Source organism: Tursiops truncatus, chromosome 9, assembly GCF_011762595.2.
Source record: "Tursiops truncatus isolate mTurTru1 chromosome 9, mTurTru1.mat.Y, whole genome shotgun sequence".
Taxonomy (NCBI): Eukaryota; Metazoa; Chordata; class Mammalia; order Artiodactyla; family Delphinidae; genus Tursiops; species Tursiops truncatus.
The window spans coordinates 59,491,705-59,506,760 of record NC_047042.1 but is presented as its reverse complement, the minus strand read 5'-3'; the positions used below and the strand labels follow the sequence as shown (position 1 = coordinate 59,506,760).

The 15,056-nt window shown below is 41.1% G+C and overlaps 1 pseudogene; it reads left to right on the top strand.

The window, feature by feature from the left end:
* The first annotated feature begins 53 nt into the window (after window positions 1–53).
* Window positions 54–14,628, top strand: LOC101329831 (protein FAM32A-like; annotated as a pseudogene).
* Window positions 14,629–15,056: the final 428 nt, after the last annotated feature.

The window sequence follows — 15,056 nt, the reverse complement described above, 5'->3', positions numbered from 1 at the left end:
CCGGATCATAGCTGGGCCCTCCCGAACCCAGGGCCGCCCCGGCCCGTGACGTCATGGGCCCCAGCCAATCAGCCGAGCCTGAGGCCAGCGCCGCGGCCTGCGAGCCCGGTGACGTCACAGCGCGGGCCCGAAATCCGCGGCTCCCAGGTTGCAGTGAAGTGCAGTTATGTGGATCGCGTTTTGCTGCCGTTGGAAGGCCGGGAAAGCGTTTTCCCCAATGCGACTGAAATGCAGGAAAGCTCACAGAATTGCAGATAACGTGTACCTTGTCTGAGGCTAGCAATGGAGGAGCTGACAAAACCTAAGGGAAACAGAGCTTTTCTTTTTCAGAAATCACAGCTCTGTTCTCTGATCAACGTAAAGAAATGTTTCCCATAAATACATTTACTAGACACTGAAATGAATGTCCATTTGGAAAGGAAGATGAAAGTTTTGGGATTTGGGGGGTTTGTGTGTGTGTTAACATAAAGCTGAATATTTCTTAGAAACAAGCCTTATAAGACTAGCTTGAATAGTAGTCACCTTCAATTCATACTGTATAACCTAAAATGATCAACTGCTAATTTGGGAGAGAAGAAAATACATTTTAAAACAGGAGTACAAGGCCCAAAGAGTGCACCTGTTGAACGCTCACTGGCTGCCGGGGAACAGACAGGCATTGCTGGCTTGCAGAAAATGCGTTGGACAGAGCCCTGGCCGGCAGGAAATGAACGACTAGTAGCAGAGACAGGCTAAATAGCATTCATTCTACAAACATTTAATCAGCTTTTATCTTTAAAGTTTGTCTTCTGAACCAGGCACTGTGCTTTCCTTAGGGATGTAAATATGAATAATATGTAGTTCCACCCTCAAAGAGCTGGCAGACTAGGGAAGGGAAGTTCATGACACCACAAACCCATTGACCACACCACTTCCTCAATAGAATAGATGCGATTCTGGAAAGTTGTTCTTCCACATCTCTGGGATAGGAATTCTTTTTCCCTTGACTTCCCTTAATAAAACCAAAGCTGTATTCCCATAGTGAAAGTAGAAAATCCAGTTAATCTTTTGGTAGAGGAAGAGGTCACGATAGTGATCAGCCGAAAGGCATCCTGGGCATTGCATCCTATCTGATCTTTTTCCTGATGGGAGTTGTCCTTACCTGGAAGTTAATGCTCATGTGTAACAATTTCATGACTTCGTAATTTCCGAATCCCTTTAAAACAGTTCAGTTCAGTGAACATCCCTGGAGTATCTATTGAGTACCAGACAAAGATGCACAAGGCCCAGTTTTTGCCATCGAGGAATTTACAGACTGAACTAGGGAGGATTCTAAGATGACCTTCAAGATCCCTGTGTACACCAAGATTCCTGGTATACACAGATGTTCTCCCAATTATTCAAACAACCACTAATCTAGGCACTGCTGTGAGGAATTTTGCTGATGTAACTAAGGTCTCAAATCAGTTGACTTCCAGAGAGGGAGATTGTCCTTGGTGGGCCTGATGTCATCACGTGAGCCCTTACAAGGGATTGGGCTTTTCTTGGAGATTCAAAGCATGAAGTAGATTCATCGTCAGTGAGATTCTCCACTAATGGCTTTGATGATGGAGGGGGCTGCTCTCCTGGAGAGGATTCTAGGAGCTCAGAGCAACCCCTGACCACCAGCCAGCAAGGAAATGAGACTTGAGTCTTACAACTGCAACGACCTCAGGGAGCTTGAAGGTGAATTTTCTGCAGAGCCTCCAGAGAAGAGCTCAGCCTGACTGATAGCATGACTTCAGCCTTGGGAACCCTGAGCAGAGAACTCAGTTATGCCGTGGCTGTGCTAGAAATTCTGCCTTACAGAACTGTGAGCTAATTAATGGGTGTTGTCTTAAGTTGCTAAATTTGTTTTAATTTGTTATGCAGCAGTAGAAAACTAATACACAGGACAATGAAGGAGACAGACACAAGAATAAAAAAATTCAATACGCTGTTGTGTTACAAAATGCTGCTTTTTTCTTTCTTTCTTTCTTTTAAATAGGGACACCTCAAGATAGAGCAATTGTCCTTGTAGTCTTACCTGGTTCTGCCACTTAAAGCATTATATGCATTAGTCTGGAAGTTTCATAAATGAAGAGATTCTTTAAATTTGGAACTAAAATATATAAAAGACACCGCTTTTCTTCTTTTTGGAAAGGAGGGAGTTTTACAAATACATGTGTTTTTAAATCCATCTATCAAGTTTGCTCCAAGTGATGGATGACCATAATTACAAAGTTTTATTTTATTTAACAAATACTTTTTGTCAGAAGATGAAAAATTCTCAGAATGAAAAAGAGAACTCTGAGGCTTCCCTGGTGGCACAGTGGTTAAGAATCTGCCTGCCGATGCAGGGGACACGGGTTCGATCCCTGGTCTGGGAAGATCCCACATGCCGCGGAGCAACTAAGCCCATGCGCCACAGCTACTGAGCCTGCGCTCTAGAGCCCGCGAGCCACAACTGCTGAGCCCATAAGCCACAACTACCGAAGCCTGCCCGTCTAGACCCTGTGCTCTGCAATAAGAGAGGCCACCACAGTGAGAAGCTCGAGCACCGCAAGAAAGAGTAGCCCCCGCTCGCCACAACTAGAGAAAGCCCGTGTGCAGCAACGAAGACGCATCACAGCCAAAAATAAATAAAATAAAATAAAATAAAAAGAGAATTCTGAATATAAAGCAATTGTTCAATAAATTGAATAGACATCGTTGGTTTCCTTAGAAAGGCATTGAGTTTAAAGAGCAGAAACTTGAGTTCTGGGTTGATTCCCACCTCAGTGACTTTAAGTTTCATGTATTGATAATCTGCAATTTACTTAATTGCCCTGAGCCTCAGTTTTCTCTTCTGAAAATGGTGACAATAAGTGAGATAAAGTATGTAAATTCCTTTCTCCAGAACCTGGCACACAGTAAGAACTCAGTAAATGCCATGATTACTCTTAATCTGCTTCTTGGGAATGATTTGTTGGAAGATCAGCTGATGAATTTTAAAAGTAAAATTCAGGAGTGACATGAGGGTGATAGCATGGTGAGTACTGATCACAGATGATGTAAAATATTTTTTCCAAGCATTTGGAGCAGCGTTTCTCAATAGCAGCACTATTGATATTTGGAACTGGCTCTTTCTTTCTTGTGGGCAGTTATCTTTTGCATTGTCGGATGTTTAGCAGTATCCCTGGCATCTACCTGCTAGATGCCAGTAGCATCCCCCCCCCCACTCCCCCTGCCACTGTGACAACCAAAAGTGTCTCCAGACATTGTTAACTGTTCCCTGGAGGCCAAAATCACCCCCACTTGAGAACTACAGATTTAGAGAGAAAAGTCTTGCACTTTTTATGGAAAGGGTGCTCATATAAAAGCAGTGGAAATTAGTTCTGGAAAGTGCATCTACAGAGGCTGCTTGAACCTAGGTTTCCTTAATGCAACTGGAAAAGTCAGTTGCTTAGACAGGAAGCCAATAAGTCACTCTGCTTCCCTCCTGCTTGGACAGAGTCCTGTGAGGCTCCAGGTACAGGGCAGTGGTCATTCCGGAACTTCAGCCAGGTCTTTTGTGTAGCCCAAGGCTGAAGGAACATCAGGGACCCCTGAATCCCCTTTCTTTCTTTTTTTTTTTTTTTGCCTTTGGCCATTGTTCAGAAGTAGAAGGAAAATTAAACCATAGCCCCATTGGTGGGCAGAGAGTTGTTCAGGCTTCATTGCATTTAGAGAAATGTTTCTCTTCTTTTACAGTAATCTAGACTTCACTCTTTCTGAACACTGTCTTTGGGAGATGTGTGTTGTTAAGGAGAGGAGGCATCTTCAAACCTGGCTGGGAGGTCTCAGAAGCCCGAATCAGAATTGCAAAGCCCACCCAAGATTCTCCCACTCAAGCTGACTCTTCCACCCACCCCTGTTCCCAAGTCCTCTGTGGCTTTTATCCTAGTGTGAGTAAGGCTGACTTGGATATATAATTTTACCTTTTATTTACTCCCACATTGTAAGTGCATTTAATTAGCCCTACCATCTGGTGAATCTGCTTCATCCACAGAGGCTCGTGGTCATGTGGCACAAGGAACGAGGCAGAAAGGGAAGTGTGGCTGGCTCCACATTCACCCTTTGAACCCAAGGTAGTTGCATTGTATCGTGAGGGACTGTAGCCGCCAAGCTCCAGGAGGTGACTGTCAGTAGAGTGGTGTGTGATTTGTCACAGCAGTGATGGGAGAGGTGAAAGGACTCCAGGATCTGGAGGCAAAAACCCCCAAGAATTCAACATAAGAGGGATGAGAGCCATCCCCACATCTTCCCAATACACTCAGGAGAGGTGACACTTGGGCAGTGGGGTGGGGTGGATAAATAGAAGGTAGTCGGGTGAGTTCAGCCTATGCCAAAGTTTATGTTTCATTGTAACTGGCGTTTGAAAAAAAAATTAAATTGGAAGATCAGCAAAAATGAAAAATCTACATAAATGGGTCACTGTGACCCAAATACCCCACAAACCTCAGGAGAAGAATTTTCTTCAGCATTCTTGCCCTCTGGCCAGAAAAATTCATTCTGAATTTTGTTTCTGAATCTGTCGATCTTAACTTCTACAAAATCATTTCTTTCTTGTTATCCCTCTAAAGGCTTTGCATCTAGAATCTGAGGAAGCTTCGGGTTACATAATTTCGCTACATTTGCCTTCAAAGCATGTCTACCTGATCAAATTCCCTGATAAACATTTTCCTTTTATATATGTCAAAGAAACAGAAATTATTTTTATTTTATTTTTATTTTTTAAAATACATTTAAACACCTCAGCATTCTATTTTGTTCAGTCATTCCCCTCCTTGCCCTTACTCTCAACTATAATAGTTTCTCATGTTCCCTGTTTCTAAACATTTTCATTGCCTTCTTTCCATATAACACACAGAACTCCCTTTTCAGCGATATCTCTTTGGTGGTGCTGAAAGAGAAACACAGACTTTATGGTGGCAAAATGGTTGTTTTTTTTTTTTTTTTTTTGCGGTACGCGGGCCTCTCACTGTTGTGGCCTCTCCCGTTGTGGAGCACAGGCTCCGGACGCACAGGCTCAGCGGACATGGATCACGGGCCCAGCCGCTCCGCGGCATGTGGGATCTTCCCAGACCGGGGCACGAACCCGTGTCGCCTGCATCGGCAGGCGGACTCTCAACCACTGCGCCACCAGGGAAGCCCAAAATGGTTGTTTTAATACTTTTCTTTTCCCTTTCTGATCATGATTATAGTTCTGCCTTTATTTTATTTGTCTGCTGAGGCTTACTAGCACCTCATTACATTAGCTCATTCTCTAGCGAGGTGTCCCAAGAGCATTACTCCAGAACTCCTACAAGGATGTAGATTTCCCTCTGGGAAAAGACATGTATCCAGGAAATTTGCTAAACCAGAACCTGCTGTCCTTAAATTAGCAGACTGATCTTTTATGATACATCCACTTAGTAAGATACAATGATCTGGATGACAGCAGAGCTTGCTTTACTCCAGCCTTGCCCCAGACAGAGAGCGTGCTTGTCCTCAGCTGCAACGCCAGCAAAGTAGTTGATAGAACGAGTGCAGCTAAGATTTGTGACACAAATGGAAGTTGGGGTGTTAGAAAGACTTCAATTAATTAATTAATTGTGACCTTGGATAGGTTACCTAACTCCTGTGAACCCCCATTTCCTCATCTGTAAAAACGCAATAAAGGTATATTCCTTGTGAACTTGTAAGAATTTGAGAAAATAAGTATGTGAGTGTGTGTTTAATAGGGGAAGACAGTGCAAAGATCAGCATGAAGTTTTTTAGAAAGTGAGAAATTTGACAATATATCTAAAGTCCTGATAGTAGTGGTCCTTGGTCTATAATGTGTGTAGAGATATTGATTAAGTTTAGGTTTCGTTAAATTAAGTATGCCTGTTAAAAAATTTAAGATGTAACAGTTAGAAATTGCCTTCAGCTAATAATAAAAATCTTGACTAAAGTGACTTGAACAAAATCAGAGTTGGTTTTTGTTTCATATGAATGAAATGTGGAGGTGGGCAGTTCAGGGCAGATTCGGCCACTCCTTGGTCATCAGGGGTCGGGCTCTTTCTGTCCTACTATCCTTAGGGTGTGGCTTCCATCTTCAAAGTTGCCTCAGGGTGCATCATGGTTTTTGGAGTTCCAACTATCACACCCACATTCCAAGCAGGACAAAGGAGGGAAGGACAGAGGAACATAGGCCAACTGTCATTATTCTTTTAATGAGCCTTCCCAGAAGTTCCAACTAACTTCTCACACACTGTTTCCCTTCTATCTTTGAGGGATACTCAGAAATGTAGTTTCTCAGCAAGGTTTATTTCCCAGTTTCGTTGCTAAGGAAAAAAGGGAGAATCGCTATCGCAGAGACCTCGAGCAGGTTCTGCCATAAGGGTAACCACTAAATATTAGAGAAAGAATGAGAAACTCCCAAACAAATAGAAAGGAAAATGGGGACCAAAGAAAGTCCATCGATCCAACAGATGGCGGGAATGGAATAAACAGAAGCCAAGAAAAATCATTCTAATGAATGATATACACAAAATAAGATGGAGTAAATAATTCCAGTGTTTAAGTGTACTCATAATCAATGTGAAAGGACTTAACCCACAGATGAGAACATAGATTGTCAGACAGGATAAATCAAACAAAAGTCATCCATATGCTGTTTATAAGAGACACACTTAAGTTATAACAGAGGAAGTGTGAAAGCAAAGGACTGGGAAAATATGTAACAGGCAAATTCCTGTTAAAGGATAATGTTTTTAAAAGATAATATCATGATGCTTATATAAATAGAGAAGAAAACATCAAAGATTTTATTTAACTCTTTAATTAGTGAGGGAACTAGTAAGATGCTATAAAAGAGAATTCAAAGTATTACACTTTTATAGTTAAATCAGGAATGAATACACAAATAGATGCAAAATTGGCTAATATCCACAGGGTGATAATCAATTACATTTCACTGAGCACAATTTTTATATCGACGGAGAAAAATTATTTGCATTGCTATCATTTTTCTATAAGACAGCTCAAAGACAAGGAAAGGCACAAACTACAGAACCTGAAAACTCAGCGGGATGTGCTCTCAAACAATGCTTAATTTTCCATTGAAGACACCAGGGAAACTTTTGCTCTGTTAGTCCTTCACAATGTTCCCTAGTGTCCCCTCTCCTTCTATGATCATAACAATCTCAAAGGAAGATTACTCTTTTTAAAAAAATTTATTTATTTATTATTTATTTTTGGTCGCATTGGGTCTTTGTTGCTGTGCGCAGGCTTTCTCTAGTTGCGGCGAGCGGGGGTCCTTGTTGTGGTGCGCGGGCCTCTCATTGCGGTGGCTTCTCCTGTTGTGGAGCACGGGCTCTAGGCACGCGGGCCTCAGTAGTTGTGGCTCATGGGCTCTAGAGCGCCGGCTCAGTAGTTGTGACGCACAGGCTTAGTTGCTCCACAGCATGGGGGATCTTCCTGGACCAGGGCTCGAACCTGTGTCCCCTGCATTGGCAGGCAGGTTCTTAACCACTGTGCCACCAGGGAAGCTCTCGCAGAAAGATTATTCTTAAGTTTGACTGGCAAGATCCAGGTCCACAGAGTAATTTGACCAACTACAAAATTAATTTTTGTCTTGAAGTTTTCATAAGGAATCCCAGAATGATCTCTTAAAAGATTTGCTCTCCTATGGCTAGGAAATTCTTGCCATCAAATTATGCCTGCAGTATCTATAAATTTGGGTGAATTTCTTTCCTCTTAAAATCTTCCAAATTTCTTAAGGCTCCTGGTCTGCCAGGAAGTAACCTTCCTCACCTCCTGTGAGGCTGGGATCCTATAAGCCAGACACCACCCAGTTTTCCTAGGGGGGCTTTGTAAGTGTCAGCGCCATAAGCCACGTCAACCTTAGCTCCCTAAAAGCGGTTGGTCATATCTGATGAAATAAGCATCATTCTCAAATATGGCACTCCAGGAAAGGCCCTGGTTGTACAATCAACTCATTCAATTGTATTCTGGTAAGGAGAAGAGATTCTTTCTGAATCTTGGCAAATAATTATATTGCCATGAAAAGCATGGAGAATCAGTAAGAGTTTCTGAATTCTGTGAGATCAGTGGTGATCAAATATAATTTTTAAATGTTCCATTTCAGTTTACAAAAGCAGAACCTACTAAATTTTATAGGTTACAAATAGCTTAAGAAGAAAGAAAAGGGTTTATTTATACAACCAGAATATAGAACACTGAAATAAAATCAACATTCCAAAAAAATAACCACAGTGAAATTTTCCTCATCAGTTCACTCAGTCTTATGTAATTAATTCTTATTCTCTGAGCCTTGAGTTAGTAGTTCTCTTGACTAAAAACAGTCCTGGAGATCTTGATTTGGTCCACTGGTATGGTATGAAAGTTATCTAAGAGATGCCAGCTCAGAAGCATGTACACTAGAGGCTAAGTTTTAAAGCACTGATAGCCTGAAGTACCTGGTACAGTCCTTTTCTATACTGAGAAAAGACTCTGAGACCATCCTTCTCGGTTGAAGACAAAATTGGCCTGTAGCAGGACTTCCCTGATGGTACAGTGGTTAAGAATCCACCTGCCAATGCAGGAGACACGGGTTTGAGCCCGGGTGTGGGAAGATCCCACATGCTGTGGAGCAACTAAGCCCATGTACCGCAACTGCTGAATCCCGCACGCCTAGAGCCCGTGCTCTGCAACAAGAGAAGCCACCGCAATGAGAGGCCTGTGCATCGCAACGAGGAGTGGCCCCCGCTCGCCGCAACTAGAGAAAGCCCGTGTGCAGCAACGAAGACCCAATGCAGCCAAAAATAAATAAATTTATTAAAAAAAAAAAATTGGGCTGCAGCTTACAGCAAAGCCTTCAGGCAAGCATCAGAGTAAAATAAAAACTACTTGTAGATGGCAGAGACTTAAAATGGCTATGTTTAATTTATAACTAGTAACCTTCAAATGTGAAAGGTCTGATGAGGGGTGCCTAATAATAATGCAACCCACAAGGAAATTTGGTTGTTTCTATGCATGCCAAAGAAAGATAATAACGTCACCCCCCTGGCAAAAAAAAGCCTGTCCTTAAGGATAATGATTGAGCTTACATTCAAAGATATCTGATTCATTAAAATGGAGAAACGTAATTTTATGGAGGAAAAATCTTGAGATATAACATAATGATCATAAAACATAATATACCAAGAATATACTAAGAATAGCAAGTAAAGAGATTCAGGAGTACGGCCCAGACCTCTGTATTTTTTATAAAACTCCACAGGTAAGTTTGATGTGCATTCCCATTTTGACAACCAGTAGACACCAGGTTCAAATTAAAGAAATAAGACTATGGCCAGGCCAAGGTAACATGTTAATTACTGAAATTATGATTGAGACTACACTGTTGTATAACTATACTGTTGTCGAATGTCATCAGGCAAAGCATTGCCAGGACTCTGATAAATACAGGAAAACACGACACACCTATTTCATAAGAGTTTTGATCAGTATTTTCCTTGAGGATAAAAACAGAACACGGGGGCTTCCCTGGTGGCGCAGTGGTTGAGAGTCCGCCTGACGATGCAGGGGACACGGGTTCGTACCCCGGTCCGGGATAGATCCCACATGCCGCGGAGCGGCTGGGCCCGTGAGCCATGGCCGCTGAGCCTGCGCATCCGGAGCCTGTGCTCCGCAACGGGAGAGGCCACAACAGTGAGAGGCCCGCGTACCGCAAAACAAACAAACAAACAAAAACAACAGAACACGGACAGACAGGGCATTGACAAATCTCCAGGGATTTCCTGGAAAGCGTACCATTTCTGAAATATTTATATTAACAATAGTTTATCTGTACAAGTTTAACCTAGGGAAAGCTGAGCTCCTCTTCTGATCTGACAGCTCTACTCATGCAAGTCCTACAATAGTAATGCATTAAACAAATCTAGCGCCTCTCTTTTTACAAGGTGAAAGAACAAGGCTTTGTGACTTCCAGGGACCCTCTAGGGAACCTCAAGATTGTTTTAGATGTAAAAGACATCTTGATTTTCTGTACACTTTAAAATGGCTAAAATGGTAAGTTTTATATTATATATATTTTACCACAATAAAAAGATTTTTAAAAAAATTTAAATTACAATTAAAGAATGCCCCCACCCCGAATCCTGATTTTATTTTACTTTTTCTAAATTTAAGATCTAATTTTTGGGGAAATGAAAATAAAAAACTTATCAGAAGATATTTGGGTACTTAATTAAGATGGGATCATGGATGACTTAGAAACAATAATTGATTACCTATTTAATTAAAGTCACAATAAAGCATTTAAAAATAAACATAGATGGTAGCAGGATTTAAAAAAATCTATGTTCTTTCACAAGTGAAGAACCTTGGTTCTTTTTCTTCCTTAAATAATCAAGAATATAGTGAAGTCAACATAAAGCACAGGAAATTATTCTGGTAAAACCCAGAATCTTTGGTTACACAGCAGGTAATGATAACCTTTACATTGTAGGCTGAGGCATTACTCAGTAAATCAAGGCAACAAGCCTACCAAAATTGGGCAAACTTTGCTAAGATTTTAACACATTACAGAGCTACTTTTCAGACTCGAGTATTAGAAACTAAGGCAAATAAAATGTAACTTCCAAGTTCTGTCTTTCATTATCCGTTTTCCTATTCTGAAACAGACTGACATTTTACTTTAGAACAGATCTTAGGGGGGCTGCAAGGTCAAAACTAATTTTATTATAACACTAAGATGTTATCTATGTTAACATGCAGTGCATTAATCATTGCTGGTGGCAAATGAATCAATATGTATTTTTAAAAGTTCTCAGTTGCCACCTTTAATACAGTAAATGTCGATAAGTTATAACCCACATAAACAAAAGTCGCTGGGGCCCTCAATAAATCATGAGTGTACAAAGGGGCCCAGAAACTAACAAACAAAAAAAGTCCAAGAAGTACTGCCTTAGGATAAATTTATTCCTTTTCCTTGGAAAACAAAAGCACATCTACAGTTGTACATCTATTTATGATAAAAGCTCTCTAGAAAGTGAGCATAGAGGGAACCTACCTCAACACAGTAAAGGCCACGTATGACAAGCCCAGAGCTAACATCATACTCAGTGGTGAAAAGCTGAAAGCATTTCTTCTGAGATCAGGAACAAGACAAGGATACCCCCTCCTGCCATTTTTATTCAACATAGTCTTCTTGGAAGTCCTAGCCACAGCAATCAGACAAGAAAGAGATAAAAGGAATCCAAATTGGAAAGGAAGAAATAAAATTGTCACTGTTGGAAGATGACGTGATATTATACATAGAAAATCCTAAAGATGCCACCAAAAAAAACTACCAGAGCTCATCAATGAATTCAGTAGAGTGGCAGGATACAAAATTAATATAGAGAAATCTGTTGCATTTCTATATACTAACAATGAACTATCAGAAAGAGAAATTAAGGAAACAACCTCATTTACAATTGCATCAAAAGAATAAAATACCTAAGAATAAACCTGCCTAAGGAGGTAAAACATCTGTACTAGGAAAAGTATAAGACACTAATGAAAGAAATTGAAAATGACACAAACAGATGGAAAGATATACTGTGCTTAACCCACACACTTATGGTCAATTAATCTATGACAAAGGAGGCAAGAACATACAATGGAGAAAAGACAGTCTCTTCAATAAGTGATTCTGGGAAAACTGGACAGCTACACATAAAAGAATGAAATTAGAATATTTTCTAACAACATATAGAAAAATAAACTAAAAATGGATTAAAGACCTAAATGTGAGACCAGAAACCATAAAACCCCTAGAAGGAAACATAGGCATAACACTCTTTGACAGAAATCATAGCAATGTTTTTTCAATTTGTCACCTAAGGCAAAGGAAACAGAAGCAAAAATTTAAAAATGGGAACTAATTAAACTTAAAACGTTTTGCACAGCAAAGGAATCCATCGACAAATGAAAAGACAACCTACTGAATAGGAGAAAGAATTTGCAAATGATATGACTGATATGGGGTTAATATCCAAAAATGTATAAATAGCTCATACAACTCAACATCAAAAAAACAAACCACCTGATTTAAAAATGGGCAGAAGGGGACTTCCCTGGTGATCCAGCAGTAAGACTCCATGCTCCCAATGCAGGGGGCCCGGGTTCAATCCTTGGTAAGGGAACTAGATCCCACGTGCATGCCACAACTAAAGATCCCACACACCACAACTAAAGATCCCACATGCCACAACTAAGACCCAGTGCAGCCAAACAAATAAATAAATAATTTTAAAAATAATAAAAATAAAAATGGGCAGAAGACCTGAATATATATTTTTGCAACGAAGACATACAGATGGCCAACAGGCACATGAAAAACTGCTCAATATCATATATCATCAGAGAAATGCAAATCGAAGCCACAATGAGCTATTACCTCACATCTGTCAGAATGGCTACCAACAAAAAGTCTACAAATAATGTTGGTGAGGATGTGGAGAAAAGGGAACCCGAGAACACTGTTGGTGGGAATGTAAATTGGTGCAGTCACCATGGAAAACATTATGGAGGTCCTCAAAAAATTTAAAATAGAACTACCATATGACCCAGCAATTACACTCCTGGGTATATATCTGAAGAAAACAAAAACACTAATTTGAAAAGATACATGCACCCCAATGTTCACAGCAGCACTATTTACAATTGCCAAGGTATGGAAGCAACCTAAGTGTCCATCAACAGATGAATGGATAAAGATGTTGTGGTATATATATATATATATATATATATATAGTGGAATACTACTCAGCCATAAAAAAGAATGAAATTTTGTCATTTGCAGCAATATGGATGGGCCTAGAGGGTATTATGCTTAGTGAAATAAGTCAGACTGAGAAAGACAAATACTGTATGATATTTCTTATATGTGGATGTTAAAAAACAAAACAAGCTAGTGAACATAACACAAAAGAAACAGACTCACAGATAAGAGAACAAACTAGTGGTTATCATCAGTGGGGAACGGAAAGGGAGGAGGAGAAAGATAGAGGAAGGGGACTAAGAGGTACAAATTACCATGTATAAAATAAATAAGCTATAAGTATGTATTGTACAGCACAGGGAATACAGCCAATATTTTATAATAACTCTAAATGGAGTATAAACTTTAAAAATTGTGAATCACTATGTTGTACACCTGAAACATGTAATACTGTAAATCAACTATACCTCAATTTTTAAAAAGCACATACAGTTGTATTTCTTTGTCGCTATCATTCCTAGCGTAGCCTCAATAACTCTTTTTTTTTTTGGCTGTGTTGTACGACATTCGGGATCTTAGTTCCCTGACCAGGGATCAAACACGTGCCCCCTGTATTGGGAGCATGGAGTCTTAACCACTGGACTGCCAGGGAAGTCCCAATAACTCATACTAATTAAACTTTAAACCACAATAATTAACTTCCATTTATAATGACCCAAAGATGTATCCTCTCTGTAGCATATGAAAATAAGAAGCAAAGTATATAAAATTAAATAGTGGTTACTAGTCCACATTTTGGTATTCTAACTTACCTGGTTGTATATACCAGAAAGCCAAACCAGCTTAAGCAAAAAGGAAATACACGGGGTCCGGTAACTGAGAAGTTTAGGAGTGGAATAACTTTGGCATGGTTGACTCTAGCTGCTCAAATAAAGTCACTGGGCATCTGTCTCTTTTCATCTCTTGGTTCTGTTTTCCTCTGAGCTGGCCTTGTTCTTCAGAGCCGTCTGCCTTCTCATGATGAAAAGAAAGTCCCTAGCAGCACTAAGCTCACATGATCTTTAGTGTCTAACAGCTCAGAAAATGGAGATTCAGATCATCTCTTTTAGTATCTGATTATTCTCCCTAAAAGGTCCTTAAGTAGCTCTACTTGGAGCAGAAGCCCATCCTTGGGCCAATAGCTGACTCCAGAGGTCTGGGATACTCCAAATGCTCAGCCTAGACCACCTGCCCACCCCTGTGATCATTTAGAATAGGGAGCAGGTGTTCTCTGCCACAAGCATGATGCTCACTGTTTTCATGAAAAGGCAGTCTTGAAACTTCAGCAGGGCGCCACGGAGGCCTACGAGCAGATCCAAAAGGAGCCCCTGAAGCTGAAAGGCATGGCAGAGCTCAGAGTGACTAAGCGGAAGAAGAAAAAGAACAAAGGCAAGGCGAAACTCCTGTAAGCGATGGGAACAAGCAAAAAGAACGAGGAGGAGAAGTGGCGCAGCCTGGACAAGCGGACACTGGCCCAGGTGGCCTCTGAGAAGAAGCGGGAGAAATGGCAAATGGAAAGGATCCTGAAGAAAGCATCCAAAACCCGCAAGCAGACAGTAGACTTCAACAGACACCTGGACACACTCACGGAGCACTATGACATTCCTAAAGTTAGCTGAACAAAGGAGCCTCCCCATCCGGGGTACGGAGTAGCATCGAGGCAAAGTTGGGATTATGTTTGGTGCCTTTGGCATTTTCTAGAAATATTCTCTTACACCCATCCTTACGTCTTCTGCTTGAGACAGTGCTTTTCAAAACTGTTATGTCCTCATTCTGGAACTTGATTAAAGTAAGACTGTCCTTTTACTCTATTTTGATTTCTCGGTAGGACGTAGAAGAGAAAGCTTTTAGCTTGGAAAGTTTACCCAGAGATTAAGGTTATTTCTGTGTAAGTGCTGTGGAAAAGTGTTTTTACCCCCGAGTTGCATCTGACTCTTTGACAGCCAGCCAGCTGGCTTTGCCTAGATGAAACCAACTCCAGAGACAAGGGGCTAATGCCAGCGTGGCCTGCAGCATGCAGACCGCTGTAGGGCCCTGCAGGGGCTGCCTTTCCAAGCTCCCTCTAGCTTGGGGCTCATGCTCTCCCGTCCAGGGTCCAGGGAAGCCACTTGTAGCTTCGTGGCCTTCAGACTACCTCCTCAGCCACCTGGCCACTGAGACAATGTGGCCTGGGAAACAGAACAACCACCTAAGGCAAGGATGGAACGTACATCTTGTCCCTTTCTGAAGCTGTGGCCAGTGTGTAGCCTCTTCCCCCAATGTC